At 37.8% G+C, this 20,191-nt stretch overlaps 1 long non-coding RNA gene across 1 annotated transcript in view; it reads left to right on the top strand.

Moving 5' to 3' along the window:
• LOC107318292 overlaps window positions 1–20,191 on the top strand; it is a 108,135-nt gene that overhangs the window by 36,331 nt on the left and 51,613 nt on the right. The window contains exons 7-10 of the long non-coding RNA XR_004308396.1: window positions 1,748–1,864; window positions 5,998–6,151; window positions 7,878–8,016; window positions 14,577–14,672. This is a non-coding gene — a long non-coding RNA (uncharacterized LOC107318292). The remainder of the gene's footprint in view (window positions 1–1,747; window positions 1,865–5,997; window positions 6,152–7,877; window positions 8,017–14,576; window positions 14,673–20,191) is intronic.

The raw sequence follows: 20,191 nt of genomic DNA, 5'->3' as shown, positions 1-20,191 counted from the left end.
TTCCTCCAAACTGTGGCAATCTATCTTCACCCTTGTTTCCATATTAATTACTCATACACATTATTGTATGCTGATTAAAGCTTAAAAAAATAGAATTTCCAGGTCCTGTTCCTAACCCTCTAGCACTACAACTTCGAAACACTCTTGTTTGTAATCTTGACTATTAATTTTTGTGTGCATGATAAAATTGCCACAAAGGTACACCGCACATTCTGGTTAAAATTAACAGTAGGAACATTCTGCACAACTCCAGAAGTTCAGCTTTGTATTTCAATGAACTTGCAGTTCTTCCTCTGATAATACAAATTAGAACCCCAAAACTACTACAGATTTTCATCTACTAGATCAAGTGTCAGTTTAATGAAACACTGTCTGAGAAAGGTTGTCTGGAGGCAAAATTTCCATCAATACCAAGGCATTAGGTAAGAGTTCGTGTGCTAGTGAAAGCATTAGAACTAATTTTATTCAGAATGCTATTGCATAGAAGTATTGTGGTGCTGCATTTTGTTTGCCAGTCACTAAGACTCTATCCCCTGTATTGTCCTACCATAAATACTTAGAGTGGTTCATGAAAATAGACTGTTTTTTACAGAGCATTGGTTACTTCCAACAGCATTCAGAACCAGTAAGACCTTATTGTTTACATGAACTTTCTTTTAATGTTTAAAAAGTTATAATATTATTACTTAAACCTCTTTTTTTCTTGGTACCATCAGAGGTAAGTAGATGAAATTCTGTTTTTGAGTTTCAAAAGAAACATGACTCTCTGGATTTTGGACTGCCTAACTTTCTTTCCCAGTGTGTCAGGTCCTGTATCTCAGGATGAAACACTGATGTGACAGACTGCCATAATGCAATGTGTTCAACCACCTCAATGGTGCATCAACTGGAAGGAGTTCCCAAAGATTCAGTTCACACATGCACACACACAAAAAAAATCATGAGGGAGAAACAGTTTGGGGAAGCGGAACATTAATCTTTTTCACATAGTTTGGCACAAATTTAATTATGAAGTATTTGTAAATGTTCAATCAATTAGACCATTCGATTGTCAAACTTATAACTTTGAAAGCAGATAATCTTTTGCAGAAGAAAAGCTTCTCTTAAGCGAGATCTTTTATGTTAACTGCTCCAGCAAAAAAAGTGCTACGTTTTCCATAGAATGTGAAGAAAGTGCAGGAAAAAAGTGTGTAATCTTTGGCCAAATTTCAGGGTTTTCATGTAAATGGACTTGTTAAACCTTTAAAGTCCCAGGTTTTGGGGAAAAAAATCACTTTTCTCTTTCAGTTAATGATTATATTTAATAGAAATAGTCATCTAGTAACTCTAGAATATTTAATTTTTATAAGGGAAACTCAAAACTAATTGGAGGTGGATTCATAAGCTGAAGAAACTGCATGAAAGCTATTAATTTTTCCCTATTTTTTCAAATACTTCTCCAAAGACTCACTTTCATGTCTCTTTTACGTGTAATATTTAAGTTCAAAATTTGGCAGTTCCAGTGTAAGGTAGCACAGTCTTTATCAATTATGAACAATGAAGTCCTGTGAAACTAAATTGACCAAATGGAATCTGTTTCTTTGTACATAACACTGCCACTCTGGAAAAAAATCAAGTTATAAACCTGCAACTAAAGATGTTAACATTTATATTGTGTATCTCTTCTGTCAGGTTCTTTATTTTTCTACCTGGATAACCAGTTTCTTTGCTCCTTGTGTTGTAACTACTGTGTCTCATTTTCTCATAGAACTGTCTTCTTGGGCTTCACTGACTGCAAAAATAGAAGATATTCTCCTGAGTGATGACTGGTTTTCATCCCATCATGTCCTGAGCTTCCACATCCCTCTGCTCAAAGAAATGCCAGGTAAGGCACAGCTCTGCCACAACCAAACCTCATCAGAAAACTACGAAAAACTGAAGACCTATCCCTGCACAGAGGTGAATGGAATAATTATATGCCTGTGTGGAGTGTCATAACATTGTATGGTAGCCAAAAAGCTTGCAGACATGTCTTAAGTGTTTAGGGTGATATTTCCGGATTGTCATATTGTGTCACAAATGTCTCAATGGGGTCATGCCGTAAGACATTGAACGACATGACACTGAATTGTTTTGATGTCTGCTGGTCATGGTGGCACAAGCAAGAGGTTTTCCAGCTGATGTTAGGTGGGCAGAGGATAGGTGAAACATTTTAGGAAAGTAATTGTATTTATTAAGGTAAATCATGTTGTGAGCTAATGTCACGTGACCCTTCCCAATCACACTGAATTGACAGAAAGCTTCTAGCTTCATGGAGGGTATTTGGAGCAGAAAATCTGTCATATTTAATGGGATGAATGGAGTATGTCTTTATCAGCCACAAAATAGCTTTATGACAGTACGCTTTTCTATGTGATGATAAATTTGTGTTACTTACACATATTGTACACCTTAATGAACACAGTCAGTACTGTAGTTTAATATGGCATAGACTGAATTCTGATGCAATAAGACTATCCAGTGCTCTGTCAAAGCTTGTGCTGACAAAATCAGTGAAAGAAAGTTCACTGATACACAGTGATGGAGAGGAGGCGAGTATGTGTAAAGGTGAGTGACTCCATGAACACTGAGAACTGAGATGGGTGATCTGGATGGTGTCTGGGTGCCACGGGGGGAAGGTTTGTAAATATAGAGAGAAAAAAAACTGAGGGAAAAGGAATACTGGTGGGATTGGCAGCCCCGTGATGGCACCAGAGACGGCATTGAGCTAGATGGAGTGTCCCCTCTGAGGAAGAGAAACTTGCAGGGCAAAGGCAGTGCATATATTTTATATGGACAATGTGTTTATATACTGGGAGCAAATCAGAGCAGAATGTGAGTGGCCGTGCTCCACTGATAAAATGACAACCCAAATGTTGTTCAAACAGAAAATTGATTGCAGTTGCTCTCTCTTGTGTTGAAGGCAGTCCCTGTGTTGGCTGCAGAAGGGCTTAGAGTTTGCAGACCAAGACTAAATCATAACCAGAGTCTGTCTGAAACCTTGTCTGCCAGTAAGAACAGCAGAAATACTGTCTGTCCAAGTGCTGCTGCAGCTGAGTTAAGATGTATCACAGCAGTGAGCTGCCTCACTAATGCTGACTGAACAAGGAGTCTTGGCTGCCTGCTTTTGACTTCACGTAACCTTTTCAAAAACAGGCAAATATCTTAGGAGCTTGATTCTCATTGCAAGTTGGATGGCTGAAGGGTGACTAACATAAACAACAGTCTATCTGCAATCAGATAGTCTGAAATAGTCTCATAAATCTCAAAACACTCCTTCTACCCAAGTTTCATCTGTTTGTGCTCTGTGAAAGTTGTATAGTGGCTGGACAAGTGTTAAAGCAGTGTTTTGTTAACCAAATATGACTGACTTTTGGAACTACCCGTGGTTCATTTTTTTTCAATCCCTTTCTCACCCATGCCTGTTGATTTTCTCTGGGACACTGCACTGAGCACTGATGTTGATGTGTAGGTGCTGGGAGCTGGGCATATGTGTCATGCTACCTGAGATAGTAGAGAGTGTGGAGTACTCCCACAAAGCATGCGGCATGCCAGCTCTCTGTATCGCAGTGAGGACTAGAGGGTTGTTTTTCATTTGTTTTTTTCCCTGTGGATCTTTTACATGCAAGTCAGGCTTCACATCGCCCACAGTCAAAAAAAGAAAAGAAAGAAATCCTCCTCTACAGAGACAAATAGCAACATGTGGCTGAAAGATAACAGAAACGTACATGCAAGTGCAGAAATTAAATATGGAAATATGAAAATGAGGTGGATTTTTTTTTAAGCAAAATAACTGATTCACTTGTCATTTCTGCAATTAGATGGGAACCTTACTTCCTTAGCATCCCATCTCAGAAGAACAAAATAGAAAACAAAAGGTCTGTAGATAAGAAGCACCATCTCAACACCCAGTTGCATTGGTTGGCTTTGGCAGTGGAAGTCTTTTGCAAAACTTTGCAGACAGCATGAAAAAAGCAACAGGGAAAAAAAAAAAAAAAGACAAAAGCAAAAGAGCACGTTAGAACAATATGTGCAAGATGTAGATGTGTGTTCCTCCTCCCTTCTTAGACTTGTGTCCAGTGTTGCTGCAATGTCACACCTTGACCTATGAGGTGCTTGATTACTTTTCAGTGGCTTTTTCTTCCACTGTCATTTCTTGCATCTCCTCCTTCCCCCCATGTCCCTTCTTCCTGCCCATAGCCCACATCTTTTCCAGATATTTAACGTAAAAGTGATTACCTCTGCTCCCTTCAGGCTTTGCCCCTGCTTCTGTGATGGTTTGAACAAGCTGTAAAAAAATCACTGTGCTCGGCAACAGGGCTGGTTGTTTCTGAGCCACATCCCTTTGGAGTCTGCAGTGAAGAGCTGCCTCAAGGAGCAGTGCAGTGATGGACATACAGACCCTGATGTTAAGGACTGCTGGGATCACTCTGTTTCTTCTCCTGTTAATTTGTCAGTCTGTGTTTACAAAAGGATAGAGTGAAATATCCATGATCCTGTAATTTTCATTCGGCCCCAAGAAATCCAGTTATTGAAGTACTCTTCAGTAGGCAAGAAAATGAGTTATATCTTCCTCTCTTTCTACAAAGACTTTGTATGAATCTTGCCCATGTAACATATTAAAGTGGATCAGACTGTCTCTTAACAGGAGCCTTTGCTGTGTCAGGTAAAACTAGAAGCTAAGGCTAACTGCAGCCTATATTCCATCATATGTAGCACAGTCATATGGAAATTAGTATTCATTTTAAGCTAACTTGTCTGGGACAAGCCCAGCCCTATTTTGACACTAATGTGTTAGGGTGTAGAAATGAGCAGTGACTGATCAGATTTACTGTAATATACATCCTGAATTGTGCAGGTGCTTCAAAGCAGAGCCTGAGCTGCATCTTTTGTCCATTAGAATGTGCACAAAATGTTTGGGGTTTATTTATTTATTTATTAAACAATCAATAAATAATCTAAAATTGGGATGATTTATCAGTCCTGTGCAGTACAGTGGGAGCCTTGTAGCAGCCCAGGTTTATGAACAGAGGAGGGTTGTGTGGTGCACCAGGAAAGAAATGGGTATGCCATTCATTCTTTAGCCACTGGCCAGAATTCAGAAATCCTGTGTCCTTCCCACCTGACTAGTAACAAGCTGAGTTGCAGAGCTCATTGTTATGAAGATGGAGAAGACGGAACTGCAGTTCAGCCTCATGTATGCTAGTTATGCTCAGGTCTACAGAGCACAAAAAAATGAACCTGTCCCTTCCATGTTTGAGCTGCAATATCCAGACTCCTAGCAAAGCAGCGGATATGGCAGCCTAACATCCTCATTGGGGTCCTCCTGTTGCATTGGCTGTTGTCTCTGTTATTCTCCACTTTTTCTGTTTTGGTGAAATTCTGAACAGTTCCATCTTGAAGGTTTGTGAGGTAGCAACAGGATGCACCCAGAAGAGGCTTGTGTTGAACAGGTCAGCCTGACAAGTATATCCTGGTTAACAGGGTGCTTGTGCACCTCAGTAGTATGAACACAGAAGGGGGTAATCAGAGGCAGAGGATTACTTGCTTTTTTATATTTCACATCAGTGTAAAGAAAATAGGTTTTCCTCTCTCTTAATAGAGTAATATCGTTCTCCAAATGTGATGATAGGCATCCTCTTTCTGCACCTCATGTTCTCATCAGTGTCACCTCTGCACACTGCTCCAAAAACTTTGTGCAAATATTTACTCTTTTCTGTTTTCTCTATTTTGATACCTTATTTTCTCTGCTTCCTTTGTGCTTATTTTTTTCTTATAATGCTTCTCTTATTAAAGCTTTTTTTCCTCCTGGCCAGCTCCTTTCCAATGGCTCCTATTTTCTAGAGAGTGCCTGTAATTGTATTTATTTTATTCACAAACCTCCAAATGACTATTCCTTAGATTTAAAATGTGTCCTTTACTATCTCAGTGATGCAGATGGTCAACACTAATTTATCTTCATTCTATTCCGACACGCAGTTCCTCCAACCACTTGTGTTTTGCTGGATACCTGTCAACTCTTCACATTCAGAGACCTTGGAAAAGTAACCAACTTTGAAGATTTTGTAGCCGGCTTTTTGTCTGAATGGGAAACTGCTGAGTTTCATCTCATCCCTGTTGTGACTAATTCCAGGTATTTATTAAGCATTCAATATTGTATGAGCCAAAGGAGATTATGAGATAGGCTGTTTCTTGTCTTTAAAGAACACACAAAATGTGATTGCTTCTCATTTTGCCCATTCTTGATTGGGTCCAGAGAGGTGGGAAAGTGCAGGCACAGACACCTCCATGACCACCTTCTTGGAAGATTTTGGTGAGAGGATTAGTGTGGTCTGAGCTACACCTTCCCATGATGCTGAGTGCATGAGTCACTGTGAATGCTGGAATAGATTACCCTTACTGGGCTGGCAAAGAGTTGAGGGAGACCTAGGCAGTGTAAGTACCATGCACACTATGAAACCAAGGACAAATCAGAATCCTTTAATATGCTGAACATTTATCACCACATTTCAGATCACGTCTGTCTTGGAATGATTGCTTTAAAAAGGCACAGACAGGAAATATAGGAGTCCAGTTCAGGTGCATAATGTACTCTTTGTATAAGGCTCCTCTTGTGGAATATGGGAAAGTTTTTAAAAAAACTGCATGGAATTAATGTGCAATAAGTTCCTACCTTGTGTATTAAATAAGTAGCAGCTCTGATAGAGAAATACATAAAGACAGTAAATGTTAATGTTCCAAAAATATACAGATAGGAGGCAGCCTTATGTGCCTGTGAAGACATTATTGTCAGTAGACCTATGGAATGATATCTGCCATTCTAGAAAAGAGAACAAGGATCAAAAATGTTTTCACAGTTGCAAAAGAAAGAAAGAAAAGCCTGCAATCTCTGCCTGATTGCAGTGGTTGCTCCTGGCACCTGCTCTTCCTTTTAATGAAGAGAGATGAGTGTTGCTGGGTGGAGAAGAGTGTTTTAAATCTCCATAATACAGCCTTTGATAACTTATGGGAAGTCTTCAGTATAGAAGTTTTCTGTGGACGCTCTGACTGGAAGAGCTTTACCTGCTTTTATGATAGCAAGTCAGGCTTTGTAATGTTCACTTGTTTTTGGAAGGAAAATTAAAAAAAAAAAAACAACTTAGAATTATCCATCATTTAAAACCCAACCAAAAATCCTCCTGTTTTCTTGTGTTTCTTGCAACTTTGATTAAAAAAAAAAAATAAAGAAAAATAAAGAAGACCTGTGAACCACTGCTAATTAAAGGTGAGGGATATTGTAGGAATGCAACAAAGTATGAATTGTCATACTGTACCAGGCCAGTAATTTAGATATCATAGCACCATATCTCAGGCAGCAACTAGGGTCTGAGGATTCTGCTGAAGACAGGATCTTGTTATACCAGGTGAGGACTTACATTTTAAGTGCAGGTCCCTTCTTATTCAGCAGTAATTCAAGTTAACTATAGTGATTTTGGAGATTCTCGTATTATACAAATATCTGATTTCTCTTTGTAATTTGTTGGATTTAATTTGACTTTGGTGAAATATTATGATATTGCCTATCAACAGTCTTATTATCCAAAATGAGGAGGGAAAAAAAAAAAAAAAAAAAAAAAGGCCTTCCTTTGATTGGTTTTGAATTTGCATCTCTTTGTTATCACTGCTTGTCCTTGCGTTACACAACAAGGAGAACAGAAGCGCTAGATCTATATTCCCTAAACCAGACAGGGTTTCACATACTTTTAACGTGTTCCAGAAGAAGCTGTGCTATTGTTTTATATAATGACAGTAGTACCACGGTACTTCAAACAGCTCTCAGAAATGCAGTTCTTTCTGTTCCCGCTGTTATCATTTCCTAGGACACTGGGAAAGACCCCGAGCTCTAAAAGTTGGATTAAGATCTTTACTTCAGCAGCTGAGGTCAGTGGCTCCTGTCGTTTGGTCTGCACTTCTCCTCACTCAGAGACTGGTCCCAAATACAGACCCTCAGCCTAAGAAGTGAGTAGAACTTCCAGGCAACTGTTCTGCTGTTGTGACCCTTAAGAGTAATTTCTTTTCTCTTAATCCATTATGTAGCATCAAGACCTGAATTCAAAACTTTCTGTGGTTTAAAGGGATCTTCCCCATTGCTAGTTTTGGGTTAGAGGGTTTTTTGAAAACTATGCACCTGATATGGCTCAGACCATAATTACTGTAAGTCGAGCACTTACTGTTTTTGCACAAAGTTCTTTTGCATTATTAAGGTACAGAAACATCTAACTGGCTGACTTCCATATAAAGGGGGAGGGGAAGAGAGGAGTCGCACATAACTTGAGTTACTCGAGCATAAGGTATTTTTATTCAGTTGAGCCCTTTAGTTCAGATTAGGATCATGGCTTCTTTTGAATGTACTAGTTTCTTTGAGTTCTTAGTTCAGTGCTGAAAAACTAACACTTCTAGACATCTCTGACAAGTTCAAATAAAAAGCCATTAGGATCTTCTAAATTTAAATCTCACAGGAAAGTTGAGTTTACAAAAATGCCTGTCTATGGCGTGTATGGATCTATATAGGAAAACAACAGCACAGGTTAAGTTAGCATTGGGCAAGTCTTATTTTTATTTTCTATCTAGATACTGGGAGATGAAGAGTCGTATATGAAAATAAACAACTTTGTAAAGGATTCTGAGGATATAGTGGAGAGTCTGTGCTCATGATGAGTTGGTAAGGACATTTTTTTTCATATCTGTGTAATAAGAGATAGTTGGACTGGTGGCAGACTCTTGATTGTTTTGAAGATTATATTGATCTGTTAATTTATCTGTACATTTATGACATGAGAAATTTAATTATATATCATTGATTTAATAATTATATAATAATAAATGGCACCATTTTTACACTTTTCGTTCGCTGGCTTTACAAAGAAGGCCTGTGTTTTAACAGATGGATAACTCAGAAGTGACCAGGAAAGAAAAAAGAAAAAAGCCCTTAAAACGAAGGAGGCTGTAATTATTTCCTTCTTTGTGACTTACAGCAACATACTGAAAGTTAATAAAGATAAATGTAACATTTACAGGGTAATAAGAGATTGTGGAAGGAAATAAACAAACCTAGGATATAGTGCATCTAAGTAAACACAAAAGTTGTAAAACCTTCAAACTCAAATATCAAGAGCACTGCAAATTAATGCTGCACACAATAGACCCTTTGGAAGCTAACTTAATCCACCCCCATGTATCTACATGAGGGCCATGCATAACAATGCATGAGCTGGATTTCCATTAGAGTTTCCTCTGCAGGCTGTCAGTTGTTTGAAGAAATAACAATTTCCTAGGCATGAAAGCTTTTTCAGAATGTTCCCACTGATGTGTAATAAAAGTGACTTTACTTTTTTCTCCACCCCCCCCCCCGATGGCCCCCCCTTCCTCAGCCCCTCCCCCTGAGATGTAACTTTGTAGGGGGAAGAGGATGGACTTAGACCCCCGGCCCCCTACCATTTTACCTTGCCTAGATTATCAGTGCAGGTGTTAAAATAATTGAAGGTGTGGTAGGAGATACAACCCCTAATAGCCTTTCCAATATGGAGATTACCTAGGTAGAGAATGCCAGAGTACCTGAAGAATAGGCATGTGAGTACCTTATTAACATAGCACCATTCAGCGGCAGCTGCATATCTGGAAAAAAAAAACCTTTAAAGAGCCTATTCATCTATGTTAATGGGCCCATTGCACAGTACATTGTGTGGGAAATTAAGTCTCTGGCTGTGAACTTCCTGTGCTGTGCAAGCTGCCTTGACTCTTTTTTATTGCTTCAGTGTTATTATCTCCTCCTGGAAATAAAAACAATCATGTTCTCACATTTGAGAAGCCAAAACATTCCCAGATAACAAACTGGTTGAAAGTTTCTTTTGTTTCCCTTATTAAGTGAAAAAATATGTTTTGAAATTAAAGTAAACCCTAAATTAACATCAAAGCCCATCAAATTAGCTGAGCTGTCATATGCATGATAATGTTGGGTTTTCTTTATTTTTTTCCTCCCCTGTAAAATACACAATTTAAATTGCTTTCCTATTTATTGTTCCTTCCTTGGAATTAATTTTTTTTGTCACAAAGTATGTTAATTTATTCAAATGAGACATGATTTTTGAATGTTTAACTGGCAAAAGAACTGCTTTCCTGCTGAAAGACTGAGATAGAAAATAACACTTCTTTAAACGTTCCCCTAAAATATAACGCCTCTCCATTTTAGTGCTGAGTGGACAGATTCTTTAAACATAGATCTGGAAAACTGTACCAAAAAGAGCAAACCTTTCTTGTTCAAGCTATTTTCAAGCTCTGTGATCAGCTTGTGGGTACTATGTGATATTTTACAGTCTTTCACCAAGAATACAGGCAAAATGTATTTAACCAACTTTCATTCTTAATTTGAGGTCTAAATTCTACGTGTAGCATCATCATCAACTTCATTGTGCTGCCAAAAGGAAGGATTAATTATCAATACTATCTGTTTAAAACTCAATTAAAGAGGATCTTTTTTAAAATATTATTATTATTTTTAATCTTGCCTCTTTCAGTCCTTCCTCAGCTTCAACTTAATTTGTTCAAATATTTGACACATTTAATGAGCATACTGGAATAGAAATAAGATACTCATTGAATCTGTTGTACTCCTTCCATGGTGTACACGCAACTTCAATTGGACAACAGTAAGAACAACCAAAAAAAATCCTAACTTCTGCTGTTATTTGATTTATTGATATAAGTTGCAATAGAATTCCATTCTTCAGGTAAAAGAACTATTTAGAAGCACTGTCAAGGCAGCTCACTCCATACCAGTTATCAAGAAGTATCAGTAGAGGAAGGAAGGGAGTAAGGAATGAATCTTGTAATGCAAACCATCACTTTACCCAGTCTATCTGCACAGACTTTCCATGCACTCATACTATAATTTTTCTTCAAAGTTTTAAATGTGATATCTCGGGAGCAGAGCTGGTATGGTATGCACATACCTCGCTGTTTTCTGTGCTTTATAGTTCTTGACAGTATTATCATAATAAAAATCATTATTGCTGCTGGTAGACACAGCACCAAGTGCTCTTTGAGTGTGTACAAGTCTAACAAGTGATGGTACACTAATATCAGGGAGGAAATCAATATTTCATCTGAGTTAATGATTCAATTATGGAAATTCTCCCTTAATGCCATTTGTTAACTTAAGTCTCCATAAACTGTAGTCCATTCAGTTCATCTTTCAGTGGCACTCTGAATTACACCTTCCTGACATTTAGATATTGGAATATTAGACAGATTACTCTTTTCAGTCCAGTCCAGCACTTTGTTCACAGCACAAGCCATTTGGGAACATGTACCCTTTAGTGCTCTGGAAGGCGCTGTTAACAGTTTGTGTATTTTAAAAAGTTGGAGAAAATTAGAGCTGCAGAAAGACGGCGCTCTTTTACATCAGTAGATTTGGCTATTACATCATTGTTATAACATTTTTTTCAGTGCTTTCACAGAATCATATTTTTTTCTTTGTCTTATATAATCTATTTAATTTCTAAAATGACTTGCAAGTTTGTTTGTTTGATGACTGGTGTTTTGCAGGTTTTATCATATGTTTTAAGAGTTTAAAAATATACATTGGACTTCCAGACCAGGCATTTCCATTCAGCCCCTTTTCCACAGCAATACCTTTTTTTACCGCACGTGTGCTGATGGCATTTCATGAATAACAGGGAGGCTGGTAATCTGGATGCAAGCAAAATTTTTTCAAACAGTTGCTGTAAAGATAATTCAGATTAATGGGCCATTTACAGTCTTGCTAACTTACTAACTGGCTCTGTGCTCTAGGTAATCAGGGTGACATTACTGCCGGCACAAAAATGACATCTCGTCATCAGAAATTTTCTTCATTGGCACAGAAAATGCCAGGCACATCACCTCTGACTGTGTGGCCACCACATCTATTAACCTTATTGATTTGGAGTCATGCTGTGCCACACTGGAAAACTACTCCCTGCTGAAAGACTCAAGTGGATCAATCCTGAACCATGAACAAAACTCAATAACAAAATGTAGTAGGCACCTTTCTCTATTAAGTATTCCTCAAAGTAAATCACATTAGAGGACGTCACCTTGAGGAGCTTCCCTAAGGATTCTGTGATCTCCCAGAAACTGATAGAGAAAAATGTCAAAATTGAAGGAAAAGATATTTATATTGCCAACTGTATTTCATAGCAGTGTTCACAAATATCTTACTATAACTAATTTTCCCTTTCTAAATGTGAAAAATCTAAACTTGCTGTTTGTTTTTAATGATGATTATCCCTGCTATGTCATCCAGTGATGGATGAGTCTGGAAAACAAACTTTTCTCCTTTTATCAACCTTTCAGCATTTTCATGTATTTATCGCTATTTGAGACCCTGAATGTGATGGGTCTTGAAAATGAAACAAGGCATCTAACTTCTTTCAGCCTCATACATTTAACAAAGAAGGCAACAAAAGGAGTTCCAGAGCTTCATATTTCCTGACAAAAGATAGAGGATTGCAGCAAGCCCCATTCATATTTAAATGTTCATGGCTTTGGAATTAAAACTCCATCTTTCTTGTTACTATTTCCGTTCCTTACTTTTTTTGTTGCTGTTTGCCCGCAATGAAAATGATGTCCCAAACATTAGTGTGACTCTTCAGTCTACAGAACTTCTGTTCTTAGAGAATATTCCGTTACAGCCAACTGAAGCTTTTATTTCTTTGCTTTATACTTTTTTGCTTTTTTTTTCTAATAGGAGTTGCACTTCGTTCATAGTTTTTAACTGTCTTAGAAAACTTACTTAGGACAAGAAAAGTGTGGATATAACTGGCCTGTGTGAATGTGAGTAATTATAGCTGAGTAAGTTTTATTAAAGCTAGCAGGACCCCCAACCTCAGGGAAAATTACTCACATGAGTAAGGGGCACAGGACAGGATCATTTCTGTTGCTCTGTACTGTGACAACAGTATTTTTTCCCAAGGGTCTGATCTGAAAAATTGACAGCTAAAACCTAAGGGCATATTGTTGAATTTTGCACTGGTTCTGATGTTGGTGAAAAGAATAAATTTCCTTAAAAATACTCCTTGTATGATGTTAAACCACGCTTAACATCTGTATTTTTATCTATATTAAATATTTTGATATTTTTATTTCAAAGAAATTTCTAGATTATAAAAAGAAAGGAAAAACAAATGAAATGACATTAGAAAATATTATCAGTTGCTTGGAAGAAAAAAAAAAATAGTGATTTCTCAAAGCCACATTGAAGTCTGGAAAATATTATTTTATTCCTTAGGAAATAACCCAGGGTTTCTAATTAATGTCATGAAATTAAGGCCATTTATCTGAAAAACTGAAAGAAGATCTATATATGCTCCAAAGTTCAGTGTTTGTCCCTGAGCTCTAACATGGGATATACTGTTTGAAAGTCTAACATGGGATACGCCATATATCATCTCTATTTAGAGCCCCTAGGCAGGAAGTATGGATAAAAAAAATAATCAAAATTACTGTTTTTCTTTACTGAAAGCCCTCCAAGGAATTCATTGGAATGAGTTCTGTCTGCCCATCTAATTGATAATTATTTAATTAGCAATTTATAATGATAATGGGATTTTACCCCCCACCAGTCCATCTTGTCGGTAAGAAAAATATAAGTAGACAACCTTATGTATTACTTTACCACTTTTGGCAGTTGGCACAAGATACTGTGGGCCAGCGTTGTGATTCCCCACAGTTAAACCATAAAAGCAGTGTATTCATATATTTCCTTTGCCCACAGTGTTTCCTTTTCTCATTACTGTGGGTGACTGGCATTCTCACAATGTGTGTGGGTGCACAGGCTTGTTGTGTCACCATGGACAGTTCTAAGAGCAGCTTCATTAGTTCTTTTTACAACAAAAGCTAGGTTTTTTTTCCTGCCTTCTCTTTCTTTCCCTTAGTTGGCATGCGGGTTGAATTTTTCTTGGACCCCCTGCTTGACTTTTTTTTTAGAGCTCCTTTTGAACAGTGCAGCAGTGTGAACACTAGGAATTGTAACTGATAGACTGTTTGCAGGAGAACTCATGAAAGTTCTCTTTGTTCACTTCACATCAACCAGGTTTATGCGGACCCTCCCCCATCTCAGCCAAACAGGGAAAAGGAAATCCACTTTTAATTATACATTGATGGGAATCACTGTATAGTGAAATTGCATCAAGTGGAGAATGCCCACTTTATACTCCTTTATCTAAGAATCCAAAAGAAGCACTGGTGTTAAAAAAAAAAAAAAAAAAAAAAAATGGATATGTAAGCATAGACTCTCCAGTATATAGCCAGGCCTAACTAATTGAAATGAGTTTACCAACTCTGCATCCAGTCCTGGTAAAAAAAAATTTAGAAGTGAAAGAGTGAATTATCCCTTAGTCCTTGATCTTGTAATGTCTTATTTTTGAAACCTTACCAAAAATATTTCCAAAGGATGGGGCAGGGGGAAGGATTTGCAAGTGTAAGCTATTTTCTAAACTTGAACTGATGATACTGATGTCTTTCCTGTTTCCTCCCCTCAGACAGTCACACTCAGGAAACTGGGAAAAAGAGTCCTGAGGGCAGAAAGAAATGAGATCTACCTGGTGGAGGCAGAACAAAAAGATTATACCACCTGTGTAAGTAAACAAGAGCAGCACTTTGTGTCATTTTATGCTTTTGCCTATTGAAAGAAAAAAAAAGTACTGCAGACACTTCTGAAATTATAAATCATTTGAGTAATATGCTAATAAATACATAATGCTAATTTTCTTGGACTTCTTAAAATCAGTATTAGAAGATATCATTAATAGTGATGACAGTGCAGGATATTCAGTGTTATTATGTACTGTTAAAGTTTACTTCTGTTCTATTTGCTTTTTGAATCTTTTAGTACAGGAAGGAAATTTTAGTGGTTTTCTCAAATATTTGGTCAGGAAATGAATTTATTTTATTTTTTTATTTTTATTTTATTTTATTTTATTTTAATTTTAAATTTTTCTTAAAGTTCACTTTTTACTTTCATTGGCTTAGTTGTCCCAATACATTATAAGTTGCTCTGAAAGTAATGCCTCCTTTTTTTATTTCCATGGAAACTAAAATGGCTACAAAGGGCACAATAACACTATTTGATAGAGTAAATTCTCAGCTACAAAACACTATTTTTCAACACAGACAGCACTACAAGCTGTGCATTTCTGCAAGCAATGAAACAGAGCCTGCATGCTGTGCTCATAAAATTCTTCATGGTCATCTGGAACGTAGCTTGTCTTTCACATCTCAGTTGCCAGTCAATGCCAACCATCACACTGCACTCATATCTGCTGTTTGGTCTCCATAAATGTTCAGCAAGTGTTGATGAATATCAGTGAGCACCATTTTTCCCACATGGATGTTGGTGAGAAGGTTCAACCTTTACTGCCATACTGCCAATATCCAACTCTGATGCGGTAGGAATGTAAAATTCATGATAAAAACAATTGTTAGCACCGGTGAAAGAATGGCTGTGAAGGCCAAAGAAAGACCAGTCTACCTGCAAATAGTTTATGATACAACCTGTACAAGTAGTTAACAATATTGCTAACTATTTACATAATTAAGCAAGTGACATCTAAGTGGGATAGGGTCTGAGAAACATCTCCATAGAATTAAGAGTGATATAGGAAATAAAATAAGCTAAATTATGTTGACAAATCCCACTTCAAAGAAAAAATACTGATTGCATCAAGGTCAAAGGCAACATTGCAGTTGTGTCTTGCAGAAAAAAGGATGTGTTTTGCACTGTTGATAGGCCTGTTTGTTAGGAACCCCATCCTATGCATTATTCCTATGTAGAACCTGAGAGAACTCAGCCACCTTCTGTTGCCAGTCCTGATATACAGTCCTCTGCTGCACAGTCAAGTCAAGAATGTGTGACTGTGTAGTCCTTTTACAGATTCAAGTTGTATCCACTCCTAACCCTCTCCTATCTCACTGCTGTCCCAGATTTTATTCCAAGATTCTATTAAAAAAAATAGGTTTATTTCTTCCTAAGCAAAAGAAGGAAAGTATGTGAGTTGCACATCCAGAAAAGATGAGGAGCTGAATGTAGCAAAGATGAAAAATAATGCTGGCTTAAAGTAACTGAAATGAAATGGGTCTGTAGGGAGGATCTAGGGTATGTGGTAAACTACAAAACACCCTCATATCTGTTAAGACATTCACTGAACTTCATTGCTTTCCTCACCTGCAGTTCTAACGAGTTGTTTGCAGAAGTATGTAGAAACAAGTAAAGGTTTCAAAAGACCTGGGATGCTTCTTTTTTCTTTTCACTTATTTATTTACCAGAGCCAAAAGGTTTAGTGAGTTTCCAATTTGAACATCTAGTCCAAATTCAAATGTGTAAACACTGTATAAGTCAGTCCATCAAGGCTTTGTTATACCAGAATGGGAAGGGTGTGACTTCCTGGAGATTCCCTGAAAAAACTAAGGCACCTTGTGATACATTACATGAGGCAATTTGAAAAGATTCATTAGTTCCCATGGAAAGAATATATCTTAAAACACAAGATCCCATTCAGAATTCAGGACTAAATCTGAAATGATTCAGGATAGGCAGCATGTCACCTTCCAACAAAATGAGTTTTCACTGTGGCCAACTAAATGACACAGAAGCATGGAAATTATTAAGGCTAAAGCAACTATGACAGGAATGAATGTTTTTTACATCTGGGTAGGCTAAGCCATGCAAAGGAGCCTCAAGAAATAGCCTACATGGGAGCAACTGATGCACAGCAGGAGTTGCTTGAAAGTGGTACCTCTCTGCCTGCTGTGAAGGAAACATCCAGGGAGAAAAAGACAGGCATAAAACTGGCTTGGGAAGAGGGTGAAGGAGATTGTGAGGAGTGGTCTGGGAATGAGAGGCTAGAATTATGTTTAAAAAGTAAACCTCGGATTTGATTGTTCTGGTCCGTTTCCTTTATACGTCCATAGTAGACGTTATTTAAGAGAGTCCTCAAAGGCCAGTCTAAGGATTGCTGCTGAGAATAAAGTATCTGAGATGGATAATGTTCCTATAACAAAAGAGTTTAAAATAAAAGGTAGGAACATTTTCTTGTAATGACTGCGTTGTCTGGATTCTCTACCTGCTTTCAGTGAAGTTACTCATTCATTTACTCCCAACATTCAGCTTAGAACCAGGACTTTCTTTAAAGTTCAGAAAGATGTAGTTCAGCAAGTTTCCTTCTGTGGAGAACTTAGGAGCACTGTTTGAGAGAAAAGCCCTTGGGGCTTACATGCTTTAGTTGGAGTTCTGCTGAACTGAATTTGCACATTAAATACTGTACCCTGCTCTTGCTTGCTAAAGCAGCCCTTGTTTAAGAATATATGTATCTGTAAATAAGGGAGAGTGAGATACAGCGTCAGGATTTATGGTGTGTCATCTGTGAACAGGCTCTTTGGGCTGCTTATGGATGCCAGGAATTGCTGGGCTGTGGATCTGCAAGCCCTATCACCATTTCTCAGCAGTATGTTCCTGCAGCTGATTGGGAAGGCAGATTCATAATACTAGAAAACTCACCAAGCCACGCTTCCCATGGCTGGATTTTCCTACTTCAAGCTTACTCTGGACCCAGGGCTAATATAAAACAGATTTAACATATGAAAGATATAAACCCACAAGTTCTTCAGTAATCTTAGATCTCTCTTCAAGAGCATTCTATTCCAAATAATGGAATATTATTATTAATAGAGGGGACAGATTTCCACTGATTAGTCAAGTTGATGAAGTATTGCCCAAACGTGTGATCCTCACAAAGGTAAGGATGTGTATTTGGACATTAGACTGATAAATAAAAGTAATGATGAAATGCTTAGTTAATGTCTATAGGAGCTTAAATAGATAGCCTGGGTACAATCGCTCCAGTTTTTACTGAAGTGTGTCCAGATTTGTAGACATGTGTAAAGGGGATCCGAATTTGTCCATTCCTGCTTCAATACTCTGCTTGGTTGCAAACATCTATTAATGAAAAAGCCTTTGATAATGACGTGTCTGTTTTCTCAGGAATCTGAATATCAGTCACAGATCAGGTACCCTGTTTTGAATCTAACTGTATATTTTTCTTTTCAGTTCAGCTGTACTCATTTCATTAGGTTGGGTCTGTTAGGTCAGATAGCTTTATAATTATCTCCTAGGACCAAAGCTCTAGCTGAACTTTTAGTTTAGAACATTGTATCTTTGCCTGGGACCTGGTGGTATTATCATCTATTTCACATCAAAATTATGAGGACCAATTCTTCAGTGCTTGTGTGTACTTTGTGTACCTGCCAAGTCCTCTCCTTCCATTCCTTCAGGTAGTCTCAGAAGTGACTGATTATAAATGCTGATCTGACTCTGTGAGCTTTCAGCAGCACACCTGAGGTTCCCGTTTGCTTTCATGGTGAACAGTTTTTCTTTCTTTCTTTGACTTTTTTGAGGAACTGATTCCAAAGATTTTATTCACAGTAGTTAACAGGTGTGAATTGGTGTTTTCTAGCATAAGTGTCATGCTGGGTAGCCTTTGTTCACTTCCTGCTGCTTCCCTGCTCTATTATGGCAAAACTTACTTTAATAGAAGTTTTTTTAATGGTTTGTACAGTGTGTATTTTTAAAGCATATTATGGAATAAAAGTGAATACCTATCAGAACAATGTGTTCCTATGAACCTTTAACAATTGGGCAGATCCCTTGATTTCAATGGACACAGTCCAGAACAAGGGACTTGTACCACCTGAGCAGGAGTGCTAGAATCTGGCCCTCAACAGATGCAGTTTTGTTTCCACCAGCATGTGCCAATTAAAATGATTCTGCTGTAATAAAATATCAGGAGACAGAAAAAGAACCACCGTGAACTGAGGCAATACTGAAGAGTTAGACGCCTTTTCAGCTAACACAGATCCCCTGCTCCATTGGCGATCAATGGCAATAATGTCATCCACTTTCCAAGGTAGTGCTGGGCTGCTGAGGGCTGATTCTGAAGCCAGTGGCTGGTGTGAGTTGTTGAGGGATATTCAAAGACCATGTTGGATGGGCGGCAGGAAGATCTGAAGCCTCCAGAGATGTAGAACAGAAATAATAGGAGGTGGGATAAGAATGGCACCATTTCCAGAATGTCTGAATTAAGAAGGAAGGCAGGAAATGTTGAGCTGTGTTTGAAATACTTTGTCTGCTCAGTACAAAGTAATTGTACAGCATATCAGTTATTAATGCCTCAAAAATAAATATGAAGAGCTCAGAAAGTTAGTTCAGTGGTTCATAATGGGAATTGTTTTAGATGGTGAAAAACAAAGGTCTGACAAACGCTTTCAGATTTCTCTTCGAACAGGAATATATAACTGCTGAGTTAGGCCTCTCAGTCTTTACACCTCTTTCAGGCTTCTTGACATGACCCACCATAGGAATTTCCATAATTAAATGCAGACTGAAACAGTTACTCATACTTTTAAAAAAATTCTTATCTGTGAAAATTTAGGGAGAAGAATGCCTGTGCACTTTGGACACTTTTATCTACTGCTCTTTACTATGGCTAATATTGCTTGTTTAAACAAGAAACACAATGCTTGTATTTGCTGACTCCATTTCTGTGCTGGTTCCTGTGGCACAATTTCAAGCCGCTTTCAGTGTTACAGTATTTTCAAGATTTTACTGCTGTAATTATGACATTTGCTCCTCACTGTTCAGTTTATGTCTCCATTTTCTGCATGAGAGTTGTCTGGGGTTAGATTTTTCCATACGTGTCCATATAAAAACGGATAGGGATGGGACGAATTCAGGATCAAATAGTACAAGAGAAAAGAAAAAGAAAAAAAGAAAAAAAAGGTTTCGCCAGAGCAAAGAAAAACTACACACAGAAGATGAGAAAGCTCTTTGCTGCATCACCTATGTGCCACAATACAGCACTTCTGTAGTCTTCAACTATCTTCCCTTTTCTCTCCCAAACTTCCACCTCTGTTAAGAGCTCTCAGGCTTATTTTTTCCCATAGACTTTGTAAAAAACTTGGCAAAACACCTGATGCTGACAGAGGCCGGAATGAGACCCTGGTAAAGAAAGAGAAGATTTCTTCTTTTGAAGTAGAGAGCTCTTGAAAACTGAAGCTCTTTGTGAACCTGCAGAGGTTCACTCCCAATAAAAGAGAATCAAAT

This window comes from Coturnix japonica, chromosome 9, assembly GCF_001577835.2.
Source record: "Coturnix japonica isolate 7356 chromosome 9, Coturnix japonica 2.1, whole genome shotgun sequence".
In the NCBI taxonomy this organism is placed as follows: domain Eukaryota; kingdom Metazoa; phylum Chordata; class Aves; order Galliformes; family Phasianidae; genus Coturnix; species Coturnix japonica.
This window is presented reverse-complemented; position numbering and strand designations above follow the sequence as displayed.